A 19,028-nucleotide genomic window follows, 5' to 3' on the forward strand; every position below is an offset into this window, starting at 1 on the left:
AGTGGGATGGGTCTGCATCTAGACCCTCTTTGTAGACAGGACAAAGAAATATATGTGTAGATACTAAGCTTTGTGCATACCTGTACCTGTAAATATTTCCATGTCTAAGCATCTGAATTTATATTAAGGCAAACATGAATTCTTATGGATGTATACAGCTTTAATTCATTATAACATGGATCATTTTAGTTCCCTCCCCTTGCTTATTTGCAACTTCTCACTCCAATAACGAGAAATCTTTTTACTATAATCCACCATCTATTTTCTCAATTTGAATATGCATTATAGTTGTATCAGTACAATTAACCTGGATCATCATGGAACAGAACTTTATCGACTAGATTTTAATTTCATGCAGGTTTTTTTTGCCTTTAATATTATAGACTTCTTTCATTTCCAAAGTAACCAATTGATCACCTTCGCTCCATCTCACCCCTTCAGTACTATGTTGGCTACTCTGTGACTTTTGCAGTTCTCTATAAAATCTAGAGTTACCTTGTCAATTTCCACACTGGTACTTTAATAAGCTTACTGGTACTTTAATAAGAAACATACTTTTTGTTTGTTTGTTTTTAAAGATTTTATTTTTGGGGCACCTGGGTGGCTCAGTTGATTAAGTGCCCAACTTTGGCTCAGGTCATGATCTTGCAGTTCTTGAGTTCAAGCCCCACATGGGGCTCTTTGCTGTCAGCCCAGACTCTGCTTTGGATCCTCTGTTTCCCTCTCTTTCTGATCTTCCCCTGCTTGCACTCTCTTTCTCTCTCTCTCTCTCTCTCTCTCTCTCTCTCTCTTTCTCTCAAAAACAAATATTAAAAAAATAAAGGTTTTATTTTTAATCAATCTCTGAACCCAGCGTGGGACTCTAACTTACAACCCCAAGATCAAGAGTCATGTGCTCTACAGACTGAGCCAGCCAGACGCCCCAACATATTTCTAATTGTATATAGGTTTTCAATTTTCAATTTTATTTTTTCACCCTGAGCATATATTCTTCTAAATCAATCAAGAGCAACAAAAACAGTCTAGTTCATGGAGATCAGGCCTTAGTACCATTCTCCATTTTATAAAGTTTGTGCGATATTTAATTAGATAAAAGGTCCCGTCTCAATTTAAAGAGACTGCTTAGATAGAAAACCAAAAGGAAAACAAAACCTTCATCAAATAATAATGATAAAAGAGTAAAAATTTAATTGAAATTCTAAGATCATATTTACTCATTTGTGTATCGTGTTCTTGTCACAGGTTTAGCAATAGAGAAAGTGTAGAATTCATGATCCCTAACCTATATAACCTGGTAATCTAGTGAAGGAATTATAAAGATATCATATATGGCAACACAAACTTCATGAGCACAGGGATCTCAGCTAACTTTTCTATCCCTTAATTCTCAGGATCTACTTAATCGTGGAATATCAGTTTCCTGAATGGAATATAATATCAAAAGTTACATGTTTTCTCTTAAAGATACTTTTCTTCTACCAAAGCACAGCTATGTATATTCTATTTTGCATTACTTTAAAAGGATAGAATTTCAACATGATTTTCTAAATATATGTAGTCACTTCATAACTTTTAATCATTATTTTTCATACCAAATAAGTCAAAACATGACTAATTTTAATCTCATAGAATGGCATAAATAATGCAGAAGACTGATAACGGTTCCTGACTGCAAAAAGGAAGGTGATTTCTGATATGTGGGGTGCTAGAAAATTTGTAATTTGAATATCGGAGAAGAGGTCATAGGTGCATAAAATCTGGGAAATTATAGAAGGCTCAGTGACGCATATAAAGAGAAAAGTGACTTTAACAGTGATATGTGGGCAATTGTTACTTTTCGGTTTCATATCCAAATACCATTCTGAAATTATGGGCATCCTTCATTGTTACAGATGCAGTCAGAGGCAGAGATTCTCATTATTGGAAGCACAAGACATTGAGTATTTTCTCTTAGGTAACTCCTGGGAGATAGGACACAGGCATATGATGCAAGTTTCTGAGCTTCTGTGTAGGGCTCTGAATCTTGAGACAATGAGCCAAAGAGGGAAGACCATTGGAGACATTATCTAGGGACGCCTGCACGGTGTGGTGATGGCCCACTTCCATCCTGAGGAGGTTGGTGGAGTGTCTGATATTGGTGTTACCAAAACTGTGTGAAACACAATACTCTTGGCCACAACTTTGGGCAAGTTCTTTGCTAGCCAGCTTCTTTGGTTCTCACCCATTGTGCAAGCATTGTGCAAGCTGGAAGTTTGTGAATGTTGAAATACAATTTCACCCCCTTATTTTCTGCTTCAGTTAATCAGTTGATTACTGTTGCTTGCAACTGACAGAAACAAACCACTACATTCAAGTGCTAAAAAGAGAGGATAAGGAAATAACTTAAAAAAAGAAATTCCGAGGCTATACAATAATGCTTACCAGAAAATCTCCCTATTGATAAATAGATAACTACCAAAAAATATCAAAACCCTCAGTTCATCACTGCTCCATCATCTGAAATACATTCTGCAAAATGATATCTGTATTTGGACTAGGAGATTAGACAAAAAGTAAAGTATGACAATAAAATTGGCTTTAGGGAAATAAGGGAACATGGGCTGCAATAAAGGAAGTTAGGTAATTGACAGAGGGTGCTTTACAGAAATATCAATATAGAATTTCAGTAGCAAGAATGGAGAATTATACATCGCTTATACTGCTTTTGAAAAAGTTTCAAAACGCAGTTACAGGGGAAGCAGAAAAAAATAGTCTGTTTTTCTTGAAATTAAAATTCTAAGGAAATGGGAATCCTCGTGTAGTTGAAAACAGATACAGCTTAATGAGCTATAATAAAAAGAAGGCGATTTTTCCTTTAAATTCGTCTTTCTTAATTGTGTGATCATGTGAAGTCTCTGCCTCCATCTATTTTGTTTCTGTCTCCTTCTCAGTGCTTATTTGTGCCTTTCTTCCACATGATTGTCTTCTTCCTGCACACCTCTTTTCTAATAATTAAATCTCTTCATTTTTAGTCCTTGTCTGACCCACAGGTTCCCGTACTCACTGTCTCTCAGTTATTGCTCCTCTCACCTAGCTTCATTGGGCATGTCTTGTTCCAGTGGGGGGGAGGGGGAAACCAGCATGTAGCTCTAAAACAGCTCTACTGGACTCATTACTCCTGCAGGGAAAAATCGGTGCATTTGGACACTGCTTCGTTCTCTATAGATCAGACTTTAATACGATTGGGACACAGCTTGCTTCCCAAAGAAAAAGTCTTTACATTGCTGTTTGTTCCCAGTGAGCAAATATTCAAGAAAATAAAAGTGAGTGCACGTATAAACTCACATGTGTACATTCTATTTCAAATGTCCTCCTTTTCTCCTTTCCACATCTCATTGTTAATGTGACCAGTAGTCTTCAACATATGGTGCTCCGGGAAAGTCTTTAATTCTCTGTGAAGGTCTGTGAGACTTTTTTATAGCATAGCTGGGAATGGCATTTACAAACAAAGCATATAATATAAATCCATTACTTATGGTATTGACAAGGTGTGAAGAATTGATTAGGGAATTGTTCTATGTGGAAAAACAAGTAACTGATGACAGTCATTTTACACCCACCAGAATGTAAAAATTAATATGTCCAAAGAAATTAAGTGTAGATGTAGAAGGAAGGCAAGATATAAAATGGCATAATTTTTTTAAAAAATGTTGGGGCGCCTGGGTGGCGCAGTCGGTTAAGCGTCCGACTTCAGCCAGGTCAGGATCTCGCGGTCCGTGAGTTCGAGCCCCGCGTCGGGCTCTGGGCTGATGGCTCAGAGCCTGGAGCCTGTTTCGGATTCTGTGTCTCCCTCTCTCTCTGACCCTCCCCCGTTCATGCTCTGTCTCTCTCTGTCCCAAAAATAAATAAACGTTGAAAAAAAAATTTTTTTAAAAAATGCTAAAAAAAGGGGCGACTGGGTGGCTCAGTCAGTTGAGCGTCTGACTTTGGCTCAGGTCATGAACTTGCAGTCCATGAGTTCGAGCCCCGCATTGGGCTCTGTGCTAACAGTTCAGAGTCTGGAGGCTGCTTTGAATTCTGTGTCCGCCTCTCTGTCCCTTGTTACTCATACTCTGTCTGGCCGTCTCTCTTTCTCTCAAAAATAAATAAACATTAAATTTAAAATAAAATAAAATGACATACAATTTGATTTTATGTAATTTCTTACGTTTATTGAATTTTTTAAAAACCATCATATGGAATGTCTTTTAAATTCTTTTGCTCTCTTTTTGCTTGGATTGGCTTTCTTCTATTTTATGGGTGGGGCATGTTCACCAAAAGCTTTACTTTAATAGCAATACAAATAATTTCTTCCTGTGTCTGATTTGCCTTTTTTATTTTCTAGGTGATATATTTGATGAACTGAAACTTTTAATTTTAACGCAGTCATACTTTGTGGTTTGAAAATTTTGTTTCTTGCCTAAGAAATGCTTCCATATCCAGGGTTGCCAGGCAATTAAGGATTGACTGTCGATTCTGGCTCAGGTCATGATCTCATGTTTGTGAGATGGAGCCCCGTGGAGCCTGCTTGGACTTCTCTCTCCTCCCCTCCCCCTCTTGTGTGCACACGCATGTGCATGTGAGCACTCTCTCTCAAAATAAATAAACTTAAAAGAAATGCTTCCTTATCCAAAGATATTTTCATGTATTTTCTTCTTAATGTATTATATTTTTTTTAACATTTATGAATTCAACCCACGTGGAATAGATCTGTTATTTATGTAGGTGTCCATGTTCATTTTTCCACATAAAACTTTTATCTTACCATCTTTAAAAACTCTTCTTTTCCTACTGATCTGCAGTATTAGATAAGTTATAAATAAATTTGGCTTATCAGTATAGTCTATTTCTAGGTTCCACGCTTTCTTCCTTTGATTTGTTTTTCTACACTTGTATCCATTTACCTTGTGTGATTCAATTGAGTTATATAATAACTTTTGATGTCTGATAAAGCAAACTGCACCATGTTTTCTTGCTCAAGATGGGCTTGGCAATTATTGGACTGTATTCTTTCATGTTAATTATAGAAAAAAACATTTATCAGGTTCCATAAAATATAAAAACTACCTCGGGCTGGATAGTAAATAGTTTAGTCATTACAGGCCATATGGTCTCTGTTATAACCACTCAACTCAGCTATTGTGGTGTGAAAGAAGTCACAGATAATACATAAGTAAATGGATGTGTATCTGGGAGGGGGGAAAAAAGCTTTATTTAGGTGGAAGGCTGGATTTGGCCTGAGGTTTGTAGTTTGCTGACCCTGTTCTATCTATTGCATTACCATAGAGGCTTGGATCCTTAAACAATATATTACTTAGTGTTGACTTTCTTCTTTTTCATTTTATATAAATGTAATCTTAATATACGTCTTCTGAGATTTATATCTCTCAATTTTTTTTCAGATTCATCATATTAATGCATATGCCTACAGTCAATTCAATCTCTTTGATGTCATATTTTATTTAAATGTTGTTCCATTAAAAAAAAACCAAAAACCAAAAAAAATGCATAAATGCTGTTACATTTTTCTAATGGGTGCGCACCATTTTATCTGTATGAATTCTCCAAATATTGACTACTCAGTAAGTTTTCTTTTCCATTTCTATCTACCCAGTTGGCCTTCAAAATGCTAAAAATTGCTCCAAAATTGGTCCACTGCCAATATTCCAAAGACATGAAACATAGTCTCAGATAATTATTTTCTATCACATTAACAGTGCTTCATGAGATGTAAAAAAATGATAGAATTGGGCATATTTAGAGACCAAGGTAAATTTTAAGTTGCTCTATTTTGGTCCTCATTTTCTTAAGTGAAAATGTAGAAATCTTTGGGTGTAACCAGTGCATCTCTCCTACTCTTAAAGGTATCTGAAGATTTCATTCTCAGTGTGGTCCTCAATATATTAAATGGAATGTAAAATTTACTTTCATTAAGTGTTGACTAAACTCAGAAGTTTTAGGGGATCCTGGTATTCTGGCTGGGATTCTTTTGGATAAAACTGAGACATATGATTGACATTTTCAACAACCAGATGCTTTCTATAAAGAAACATATGGGAGGAATTATGTGCTGGAAATCTGGGTTGCAGAAAGTGGCCCTTTCACCTTGTTGAAAGTACCAGGTGCTGCTTTGGAAGACACCCTCAGAAGAAAGCATGTTTACCCTCTGCTTCAGTGAAAACAGGCCACCAAATCCTTTGTATACCCTTTCAGACAGTTTCCCAACAAAACGAATCCCTGGGAGGATTGCCAGATTACAGGCTGAGTCACCACAGTAAAAGGTAGTCATTAGTATCAAGTTTTAATATATTCCCTTGAAACAGGATTCAGATAATTGTTGCCCACCTCCTCTCACTTTCAATGAAGAGCTTAAGACCATCGACCATCCCTCTAAGTTCTACTGTATGCACTTGTCCATTCCTCCAGTTCAGAACTTTCTTTCCATTAGTCTCATTTGTTTTCAGATTGATCTTGGTAAAAACTCTCAAAATGTTTTCCATTTCTTTACCCATCGTCAGCATCCAAGTATAAATTTGTCCTATTTTTTTTTTTAAGGCCGAATGTGTACCACAGTGAACAAAAGTAACAGTAAAGAGAAAAATGTATAAGGTTTTATCTGGAGCCATACAGTTAATTGTGTGTTGGCAGTATTCGGTGTACCTTCATATTGAATCCTTCTGTATTTGTCTATAGGAGGTACAAAGTAATCTAACTTCTGCTTATTAAATTTCAGCTTATTCACCAAAGACTTGAGCGGTAATATTGTGCTAGTTACAAACTGTCTTTATACAAAAATGACATATACATCATATAATCGGTTCATTGATCCACTCCTAAGTTTTCTTTTTATATTTTTAAATTTTTATTTATTTTTAAGAGAGAGAGGGAGAGCACAAGTGGGGGAGGGGCAGAGAAAAGAGAGGGAGACACAGACTCCAAAGCAGGCTCTAGGCTCTGAGTTATCAGCACAGAGTCCAACATGGGCCTCGAACCCGTACTGTGAGATCATGACCTGAGCCAAGTCAGATATTCAACCAACCGAGCCACCAGGAGTCCCAGATCCACTCCCAAGTTTCAGTGAATATATTTGTTTAACTATCATGAAACATTGTCTTGTGACAGACGAGCCTCAGTTACAAATAGATTAATTAGAGGACACCCTTTTTTGAAATTTCTTCTTGAATTTTGTTTACCTGTCTTCACCACCTTCCCCTGAACCTGTTGTTTTTTTGTTTTTTTGTTTTTTTTTTTTTTTGTCAGAGCCCTACTTTCTATCTCGTTTATTATATTCATGCATTCCAGTTATGGTGTACAGAATTTTGATTGGGAGTGGCTTATTTGTATATTCTTACTTCTCAATAAACTCTGCTTTCCTCCTTTTCTGACAATACACATTTATTTAACAATGCTATCAAATAGAAATTACTTAACTTCTCATCTTGATGAAATTGAAAAGCATTGTCAATTGCCGATAAAAAACAGAACTCCTACCAACACTAAATTGAAGCTTGTGATTTTTTTTTTTAGTTACTTGACCCTCTATCGTTGTATGTGAGATCAAGCCTTTTCAATTTACTCAGAATGGCTGACTAGGCTAAATAGTGAGTATCCTTGGGCATCCCCAGGGGATTTGTGCTGTCTGAAGCATGATTCTTCTGCTAAAAGGTGACTAAATGAATTGAGTCTGGAAATGATCTGCTGGACATGCTTCTCTTTTGCATAACAACAAAATATACTTTGGGGGACCCTGTATCATGTTACATTAAAAAAAAGACTTCTAGGAAAAATTGTCCATTATACGCTGAGAAGAATTTAAAATATTATTAAGTTAACTTCTCTAGTTTCTTAAATTAACTGTAGTCTGTGTTTTTGAGTTTTCAAGTTCTTATTAAATATTTGGGATCAATGTTTTCCTTGATTTAAAAGGGTTGCTTAGATAAGCGAAGACCAGATGAGCACAAATGAAGTGTGAGTCTCAAATTAATGCTGTTAAAATTCTAGGTTCCAGAAAAAAGATTGTGTGAAAGTCATTCTTTCACACCTGAAGCTAACTGAACTTGGGAGAGATGGCTGAGGTATTTAGACTGCCAAGGCTGGATGCAAAGGGATTTTGTTAGTCCCTCTCCCACCCTGATCCACTTTCCACACTTCTCCACCCTATGCTTTCGACCAGAAGGCTCATGCCTAAGGGTCAGTTCACCAAGGTTCCTTTGCTTTCTGCCTTCCCACTGGTGTCAGCTGATAGGAGGCACTGGCAGGGGATCCCGGGGAAGGAGAAAAAGAGTATAGTTTTTCCTGTTCCTTTCCTGCTTTAGGCTGCATTTCGTGGTGATAAATGGATCTCTCTATAATTACTAGAGCTAGAAGACTGAGGGAACAAGATTAATGGAGAAGACATGAATAAAGGGAGGAAGATGACCAGTGGTGGCATGGCCAAAGAGGGGTTTTGGGGTCAAACAAAATATTTATTTAGGCGTGCCTCCTAGCCTTGATGACACCATTGTATGAATTACTAAAAAATCCCCTTTCAATAAGATGATTTTCTTTTTTGTTCTATCTTTTTTAAAAAAAATTTAAATGTTTTTATTTATTTTTGAGAGAGAGAGAAGGAGGGGGAGAGAGAGAGAGAGAGAGAGGGAGAGAGAGAGAGAGAGAGAACACTAGCAGGGGAAGGACAGAGAGAGAGGGAGAGAAAGAATCTCAGGCAGGCTCCATACTGTCGGCACAGAGCCAGATGCGGGGCTCGAACCCATGAACCATGAGTTCATGGCCTGAGCTGAAAGCGAGTTGGACACTTAACTGACTGAGCTGACCAGGCACCCCTCAAGAAGATGATTTTCAAGAAAGCAGGTCTCTCAGAAGATATGGTATACAACGGCTCTTTTCCTGATCTTGATTGATACAGTCTCTCACCAGGACTTGTCTTCATGAGTGGAACCTAGCCTAGATTTTGATCTCTATTCAGCATCTCCGTGGGGAGCCTTTGTCTAGTGCACTTTTACACAAAGACAGCCTGCTGCTCTATGTCTCCTGGGGTTTTACTAAATTTGCTGTGTGGCATGAAATATGTACACTCTCCTCCATTTCCTCTATGACGTATTTCATAAACACTATATTGTTCAAAAATATGCAAGTATCTGTGAGTTTGTTTTTCATCTTTAGGTGCTCAAAGAGGAGAACGAGGTGACAGCTGACATCTGGATTAAATGATATATGGTTACACAAAGAAGTGTATGAATAGCTAGATATCAGAATATGAAATAGAAATTCTGTTATTGATGAACATAAACTGAAGCCTCAAAGTTGTGGATAATTTCTAACATTGTAGACTGAGTTGCTAGACACATTCCCATAAGACTCATGCAGGTTGGATCTGACACCATCTCTGTTCTTCAAAGCTGTGACCTAGGAGATGGTGTCACCTGGTATAAACAAGGCCATCTAGACTCACTTATTTAGAAGGAGATGGAGGTGAGATGTGACTCCTGCTTTAGAAGGGACCACCAGGAGAGAGACAATCTTGACCGTCTCTACTCCATGTTCAAAGTAAAATCCCTAATCTCCTCACAACCTCCCTTCCTTTCTTTCGCCCTATCTTGATTCACGTATTTATGAATTCTTCGAGTTCCATAACCTCAAAGTATCACAGCCTCAATGCCTTAGAAATGTCTTGAATTTCTTGCAAACATATATGGGATCTTTTATAGTGTGCATTTGCCACACTCCCCCCCCCTTTTTTTTTGAAACTATCCAAGTTCAAATTTTCTTTCCTTCTCACATTCAATACTTCAATATTCTAACTAAACCTAATCGAACTTCCATACTTCTACTCTATTTTTCTATCTTCTAATTTAAACTCAAATATAGCCTTTCATATAAATGATATAGGTTCCAAGGACCATGTCAAACCTACCTAGTCTGATGTTCAGAAACTCATGGTCTCATACAAGCTCTCTAGGTGGGTCTGATTCAACAGCACACATACTAGTAATCATATACCACTGTTGTACTGCATCGCATACATCATTCTCAGATGGGTCATCCTAAATCCCAGATTCCGGGCTAAGCAGCATTTGGTGCTTATCTTCCTGTGGCTAATGAAGTCCAAGTTTTAAGGCATTCCATAATCTGTTTCCAGCTCATAGATAAGGAAATCATCTTGTGCTTACCCTGTGCTTCCTTCAAACAAAAGACTTGCCATCACTCAAATAATCTCCAGGAAATTTCCATCTATTTCTTTTTATACTCCCTTCCTTTATTTTGTATCTAAGAAATATAAATACCATTCATTCAAAATGTGGTGCCAAGGGTCATTTTCTGTACTAATTCCATTCAGCAAGGCTCAACTGAAGGTAAATCCATGCTTGATAGAGTTTAACACTTACTTTGTAGAATGTGGTATAAATTAAAAAAATAGTAAGAACCTAAAAGCCACATTTTAACTCTGGGTTGCCACTAAATGCTGAACAAGTCATTTAATTTCTAAAATTTTTCCCCCCTCTAGTCTATAAATAGATAAGTAACATGCACTCTGTCTACCTCACAGAACAATGGAGAAGATTGGATTAGATTTATTTTTTTTTATGCCAAGAATCCAAATGCCTGGGTTCTAGTTCCAGCTATGTCACTTCCAAGGTCTGACCTTGGGGAAACTACTTAACTTTCCCCAAGATTCGATTTCCTCATCTGTAAAATGTGGATCGAAATAATTCCCGTGTTAAAGGATTATATGTTGAAAAGAGGATAGAACATTGTCTACCACCTAAATTGTGCTTCATAAATGATATTATTGTCATAAGGCCTTGATGAGTTTTTTCAATGCCCTTTGATATTCGGCATAGGAAATACAGACTGAATACATATGTTTTAAAAGAAAAAATGTTGAACATTAGAGTGAATGATAGGATAATTCATTTAGCCGTGATGCGCTGCTGAGCGAATAATGGATTTGGCCTAAACTGGAGGCAAAGGTGATTAGGTACTGAGGAAGAATAAGACTGAAAAGACAGAGCAAGTCCAGGTATGAAGAATTATGGAAACTACACACTGTTCAAATTTGATACAACAGACAAGTGGAAATCATCATGGCTAGTTGAACAGGGAAGCAATACAGATAAAGAAATGACTCTTTTTTTTTTTTTTTTTGCAGCAAGATATTGCATGGATTGGAAACAAGAAGGCATGCATATAGGCAACAAACTTTCATAGGTAATATTGCCTATTTTCATATATACTTCACAAAATAACTAATGGGTTAGGAGAAGAGTTACATATCATTATAATTAGGCTAATTCTTTCTATCTTACACTGTTTTGGTGAGTTGTGTATAAAAAAGAAGATTTTGCTAAACTGATATATTCTTATAAAAGAAGTATAAATTCTATGTTAAGGATTTATATATTGTATATGCTTTAATATAGTTCTTTCTTGCTGGAGCATCATAAAATTTATAGCATGATATATTAAAATCCTTCATAGTACATTTCAATAATTAGAAAACATGAATGAGTAGGTTATTAGTTTTGAGTACAACAATAAAAAGAATTGCTTCATAACAAATGATCAGAATGCTATTTGATCGTGTTATAGGAAAATGTGAGGAGCATAAGGATTTGTTCACCTATGGTGAAACATAGTTAGCCAAAAATTATTTATGCTGAAAATGAAAATCATGATTTTCAAGAAGCTTACAATATACATTTGATTATGTCATTTGAGCTCATTAATTATCCTTTATTCTAATAGCACATGTGTAATGGGTTGAGTGGTCCCATCATTTCCAGAAAAAAGTTAATGCATTTTTTAATAACTTAGAATTTTGGAATCATAGATCAACAAAAGGACTGGTACCTTTAACACGGACACAGTAGTAAGTTGCTTTCCACAAATCAGTTCTTCCAGGTTCCAACACATCTCCTAAAGGAAATCTTTTCTCGGAATTGAATATTGATATAGCCAAACATTTAACCTACAGGTATTATTTCACTGGTGCTTTTAAGTCAAAATTACATTTCCAGAAATAATTGGTAATTGCAACAAAACGAAATCTTTCAAATTTTAATATTCTTAGCAATCTTCATAACACCTAAGATTCCAAGCAAGAAGTCTTTTATGGACATAGTTAATATAATTTTCACAATTATTTAGTTCTCTATTGAGACTTGTGCCTGTAAATTTGTGTTTTTGTTTCTCCCCAGTTGTCTCTGTCTCTCTCTCACACACACCCTACGCACACCACCTACACACAAATACTCATACATTGTTTGAATAATTACGCTGCAGTTTTTAGATATTATTTTTAAACTTTAAATTTGAAAATGGCTTATGTCAAAATTTCTTTCTTGGATAGGGGATGCACTACTGGTATCCACTTAGATTATGAATAAAATTTTGGCAAAAATTGTTAACTGTAGCATGTCCCCTGTCCTTGACTATATTCTTAAGCTCCCTTTGAGTTAATATTTAGCTCATCAGATAATTGTATTTAAGATCTGTGTACCTAGGGGCGACTGACAGCTCAGTTAGGCAGTTAGGCGACCGCCTCTTGATTTCAACTCAGGTCATGATCTCGCGGTTGTGAGATGCTGCCCTGCATTGGGCTTTGTGCTGACAGCATGGAGCCTGCTTACGATTCTTTCTCTCCCTCTTTCTCTGCCCCTCCCCAGATTGTGCTCCCCTCTCTCTCTCTCTCTCTCAAAATAAATAAATAAATACACTTTAAAAAAAAGATTTGTGTATCTAGTCAAATTTCCTACTCTGTATATGTGCCTGAGTCAGGTATTGAATGGAAAAGAGTTGGGAAAACTACAATAAAATAGTAATTATTTACAGTGGCTTAGCCTAGTCTCCCCTCTCACCCTTGGCTCACGTTTTTGTACAGGACTCCCCGGAATTTTTGATTGGTGTACTCTAATCCAATAGGTCCTTTTATGTTGGCGTGCAATGACCAATAGAAACTACATGGGTGGGGGGTGCCTGGGTGGCTCAGTCGTTAAGCTTCCGACTTCATCTCAGGTTATGATCTCGCGGTTTGTGAGTTTGAGCCCCGCGTCCGGCTCTGTGCTGACAGCTCAGAGCCTGGATCCTGCTTCAGATTCTGTGTCTTCCTCTCCCTCTGCCCCTCCCCTGCTCATGCTCTGACTCTGTGTTTCAATAATAAACGAACATTAAAAAAAAAAAAAGAAACTACATGGATGATTCTAGACCCCCTAAAATTGCTTGTTAAATTTTGTCTTTATGCTTGTATTATTGTTTTCAGGAACAACCTTCATCAAACCCAAGAAATTACTTGTGATCCAAAATAAGGTGAAAAACCACACTTTGGCAGGGAGGGGTAAACTAGAGATCTGGGAAAATGGAGGGACATGGCTCTCTGTAGACCCAAATTTCTTTTAAAAATGCCTTTTTTTCCCTCAGAGCTCATGCCTTTCTTCCTACTGTTCCATAATATCTCTGTTTATTTAACATAATAAATGTTTTCAATTACAGCATAGAAGCTCTTGGGTGAACCTCTGTTATTTATCTAAATTAAGCCAAACATTTTCTAATTTCTTCTGAGGCCTTTTAAAGAATGGTTAGATGTTGGACCCGCTCTGGCCCCTTAGTGCCCTGCTGGCCTGTGGGAGATCACTGAATTTTTCATTGTGCTCTTGGGCTCCTCTATGTATGGGATGAGGTTTACACTGTATCAATTCAGAGTTCCTTGCTTTGTTAATATCTGTTTTTTGTGAACACATTACTTACTATTATTTCTTTATTCCTGCTCCCAATTAAAGTGACTCACTTCTACAGCTAATTTACTTATGGAGATAATAAAAAATGTAATTATTTAGAAATCTGGAGTCATCGGGATGGCTCATTCGGTTAAGCGTGGGACTTCAGCTCAGGTCATGATATCACGGTCTGTGAGTTTGAGCCCTGTGTCGGGCTCTGTGCTGCCAGCTCAGACCCTGGAGCCTGCTTCGGATTCTGTGTCTCCCTCTCTCTCTCTCTACCCGTCCTCCACTCTCACTCTGTCTCTCTCTCAAAAATAAATAAGCATTAAAAAAAATTTGAAATCTGGAGTTATTTTCTCTCTCAAATTTACTCCTTGGAAGAATACTTAACAAATTATACACATGTAATGGGAAGAATAATAATTAGTATGTTACTCAGATCACTTCCAAAATATTTTAAGACAACTTCTTGTATTGGACAATGCCCACAAATGTGGAAATTCAAAGCTCAACAAGACAGAGTTTACGATATGAAGAAACAGGCCGTCTAGAAAGAGAAACCGGCTTAAAACCAAATAATGATCATGCTATACCATAGCTCATAGTCCATTTTTAGTTTTTCCTGATTCTTACTTTTTCGTCAATAGTAGTTTTTCTTTGTCTATTCAGAGCAACTCTTTTGGGGGAGGAGTTTTTTTTTCTCCTCATTATTTACATTATAGAAGGACCACAGGAAAAAAAAATGTTAACAGGTGATTTCTTCTTCCCGCTTATAACTTACTGGACCCGGGTGGGACAATGACTCAAGATGAGCCAAGTAGTTTCTCTTTCACGTTGTTAGAACTACAATGGCTGTGAATGTCATGTATGACCAACCTGTGACATGTAAACTTGGAAATAGTAGTTCATATTCTTTTGGCCCAAGAACCAGAGAAATCCAGACACAGAGATAGGCTAGAATATGTACACAACAGGGGGGAGCTGAGAAGAAAGTACTGACGGAGTTTTTAGTTTCACTGTTTAACTCCACTCTTCAAAAGGCAGTAAAACCTGCACCAGACTATCAGTCTTCCCACCAGGTACCTACCTTTGTCCTTGTGACCACAAGCGAGAAACTTAAATTTTGTACCTCAGTTTCCTCATTTGTAAAAGGGAAATGATCGTAATAGTATGCTACTCCATGATAACACTATATATGACTGTGATAATTATAGTATGTTATCCCAGTAGAAATCCTATGGGTTTTGTTGCAAAGATTAAATGAGTTAATACATATAATGTGTTTAGAGCAGATCTTGGCACCTAATAAGCACTTTGATAAACGTGAGCAGATATTACTATTCTTGCCATTGGATTTCATGGGATAACTCTCAATAATTAAGATAAACTCCATCTTTTACTTTCTTGAGTTAGTTTCTGTCACAAAAAGCTTGAAAAATTGCCCATTCTATAAAGTTGTATATTGACATTGATGTTTTTACTTTAATTGGCAGCACGGGAGACAGCCTAGGCTGATGGAAAAAATGAACCTTGGCAAAATATTTCTCTAAGCTTCATTTTTCTCTTTGTTAAATGCAAGTCTTAGTAACTATTGCATAAGGTTGTTTTAGGATTAAATGATTTACAGTGTCTATCACCTGGCTTATTGTGAATAAGCAACAATTCATATGATATTATGCTTATTATTTTTGGTAGATTTATTCTAATTCATTCTGTATTTATGATTATCTGGGTAACTCTATTGTTGCTTGATTTGTTTGAATTTTGAGCTATTTCACCTCAAAATTGTTTGGGGCTTTTTAGCTAGTTATTTTAGGCCTTAAAATAAGCACTGTAATAAAGGAATTAAGTAATTTTACCCATTATGACTATTAAATGCCTAATTTTTTTGTCAATTTTCCAAGAATGACAGTTCAAGTAGGATTTAATGTTAACAGTTTAATCATTTCCTTATAGTTCCTACTCTTAATACACTTCCACGTCAATACATATTAGATAAGTTAGTAATTGTTCTTACAACTCTAAAATTTCAAAGTTCTTCTAGAAGAGAATTAAGATATTATGGTAATCAAACAGGCATTTATAATATAGTTTCCATTTTCTCTACATTACTTAAATTCTTTTTTTCATTCCACTTCTATTTATAATACTAGTTGCATCTTTCCTGTTGATGTTTACATTCAGGATTTCATTATTTTATCAGATCCTAAATCTTCTGAATCAACATATATCCGTATAGTTTTTATGTACCATAAATATTCTGAATCAACATATATTCGTATAGTTTTTATGTACCATAAATCTAAGAGGCCTACTGTTTTTAATGTTTTTATTTATTTTTGAGGGAGATTGAGAGCATGAGTGGGGGAGGTGCAGAGAGAGAGAGACAGACAGACAGACAGAGACAGAAGATCTGAAGCAGGCTCTGTGCTGACAGCAGACAGCCCAATGTGGGGCTTGAACTCACAAATGGTAAGATCATGACCTGAGCCAAATTCGACACTTAACCAACTGAGCCAACCATGCTCCTCCAAGAGGCCCAATTCAATAAATACCCTTGTACCCACAAGCAGAAATCAGTGAGGTCAAGAACTTTCGCATATAGTTCAAAACAAAGATGTTTTATAATTTTCAAGCATCAGATACTTGTAAGCATAAAGTGGCAACAAACAAAAGCTCTCTGATATTAAGAAAGATACTGGTAAAATGCCTCTTTGTCAATGAGGTATACAAAAACAAAATGACAAATTATTATGAATTTATTGAAATAAACAATACTCCATAAGAAAACCTATGGATTACAATTAAAACTGTACTCAAAGCAAAATAGATAATTAAAATTTATTTATTATTTAAAAAGAAATATACAAGTAAATAAATTTTCATGTTAATAAATTAGAAAAATAACTTATAATAAATTAAGAAGACATTAAAAAGTAAGTCCAAAATAAAGTAGTTTAAAAACAAAACACAAAGGGATTTAAAAATACAATGCCTGCACTTTCAACAATTCAACATATCAGTAAGAGAATTATTTCTAGTATTACAGGTCACAGTCAGCAAAATTGGTGAACTTCTTTTTGAAGACTTAGGTAGTACAATGAAGCAAGAATAGAATAAAAATAAGATATATAAGGAAAAAAATACAAAATTTTCCTTCATTTGAAGATGATATAACTCATTTCTAGAAAATGAAAGAAAATTTATTAAAACCTTATGAAACTGAATAAGACCATTTGGAATACTGGCTGTATATCAGATGAATATACAAAAGTCAATAACTTTCTCTATATTCGCAATAATCAGAAATTCAAGTGGAAAATTAGTACATCATTGACAATGGTAATCAAGATTATAAAACACTAATAAAGTTCTAAAAAGCTATTGGACTATAAAACATTATTGAAGAACATAAGAAATGTGAATAAATAGAGATATACTCCCACTGAACAGGAAGATCTGATTTTATAAAATCAAGTACAGATACTTTAATGAACTTGATTGAAGTATGATTATATACAGTAAAATGTATACATTTTAATTGTGTAGCCGATAGGTTTTAATGAATGTATACATCACTATAATTTCCACCTATTTTGAGATATGGAACATCTGCATCACATCAGTAGATTCTCTTGTGCCCCCTATAGGGAATGCTCCTCTTACAGGAAATCTCAGGAAACCACTGATCTGATTTCTATCAGTATAGATTAGATTTGGCATTTTAGAACTGCACATAAATATAGTAATATAACAGCTACTCTTGTATTTGGCTTCCTTCACTCTATATAAGGTTTTCAAAATTTATGCTCGTTATTGAATCCATGGTTGTATAAGTGGTTCATTCCTTAATTTGCGTATCTCATCATAAGATTATATAATGTTTCCACCTCCCTTCACCTGTTCATGGACAGTTTGGTAATTTCTAGTTTGGGGGCCTTATTAAAGTTGTTATTCTGATATTATACTTTAATGTATCATTCTTTTATGAGCATATTTGAACTGTTCTCTTGTGTGAATTCCTAAGAGTGGGATTACTAATTCATATAGTAAGTGCATTTTAAAATAATTTTACCTGGGGCACCTGGGTGGCTCAGTTGGTTAAGCATCTGACTTTGGCTCAGGTCATGAGATCACCGTTCATGAGTTTGAGTGCCCCGTCAGGCTATGTGCTGATAGCTCAGAGCCTGGAGTCTGCTTCAGATTCTGTGTTTCCCTATGACCCAGCAATTGCACTACTAGATATTTATCCAAAGGATACAGGTATGCTGTTTGGAAGGGGCGCATTCACCCCAATGTTTATAGCAGCGTTATTGACAATAGCCATAGTATGGAAAGAGCCCAAATGTCCATCAACTGATGAATGGGTAAAGAAGATGTGGTGTGTGTGTGTGTGTGTGTGTGTGTGTGTGTGTATATGTACCATGGAATATTAGTCGGCAATCAAAAAGAATGAAATCTTGCCATTTGCAACAATGTGGATGGAACTAGAATGTATTATGTTAAGTGAAATTAGTCAGAGAAAGACAAATATTATATGACTTTACTCATATGTGAAATTTAAGATACAAAATAGATGAACATAAGGGAAGGGAAGCAAATATAATATAAAAACAGTATGGAGGATAAAACATAAGAGACTTAAATACATAGAAAAATTGAGAGTTGCTGGAGGGGTTTGGGATAGGTTAAATGAGCAGGAGGCATTAAAGAGGATGCTTGCTGGAATGAACACTAGGTGTTATATGTAGGGAATGAATCACTGGGTTCTACTTCTGAAATCATCATTGCACTATATGCTAACTTGGATATAAAATTAAAAGATAAAATAATTTTACCTAATTTATTGAAATATAATTCACATACCATGCAATTCACCCCCTGAAAGTTTACAGTTCAATGATTGTTAGGATATTCACAGATATTTGCAACATCACCACAGTAAATTATAGAACATTTCCTTCACTTTAAAAAGAAACCTTATGTGTCTTAACTGACCCTCCTCTGTCCCCTCCTACTTCTCTCCTCATCCCCAAGAAATCATTATTCTACTTTCTGTCTCTGTAGCTTTTCCTATTCTGGATTTTCATATGGATAGAATCGGGGCATATAGCTTTATGTGATTGGCTACTTTCACTTAGTTCAATGTTTAAGAAGTTTATCCACGTTGCAGTATGTATCAGACCTCCATTCCTTTTTATGGACAAATAATATCCCATTGTATGTATATAACGCATGTTGTTTATTCATTTATCCATTGATAAACATGTGGATTGTTTCTACCTTTTGACTATT

This window comes from Prionailurus viverrinus, chromosome B2, assembly GCF_022837055.1.
Source record: "Prionailurus viverrinus isolate Anna chromosome B2, UM_Priviv_1.0, whole genome shotgun sequence".
Taxonomy (NCBI): Eukaryota; Metazoa; Chordata; class Mammalia; order Carnivora; family Felidae; genus Prionailurus; species Prionailurus viverrinus.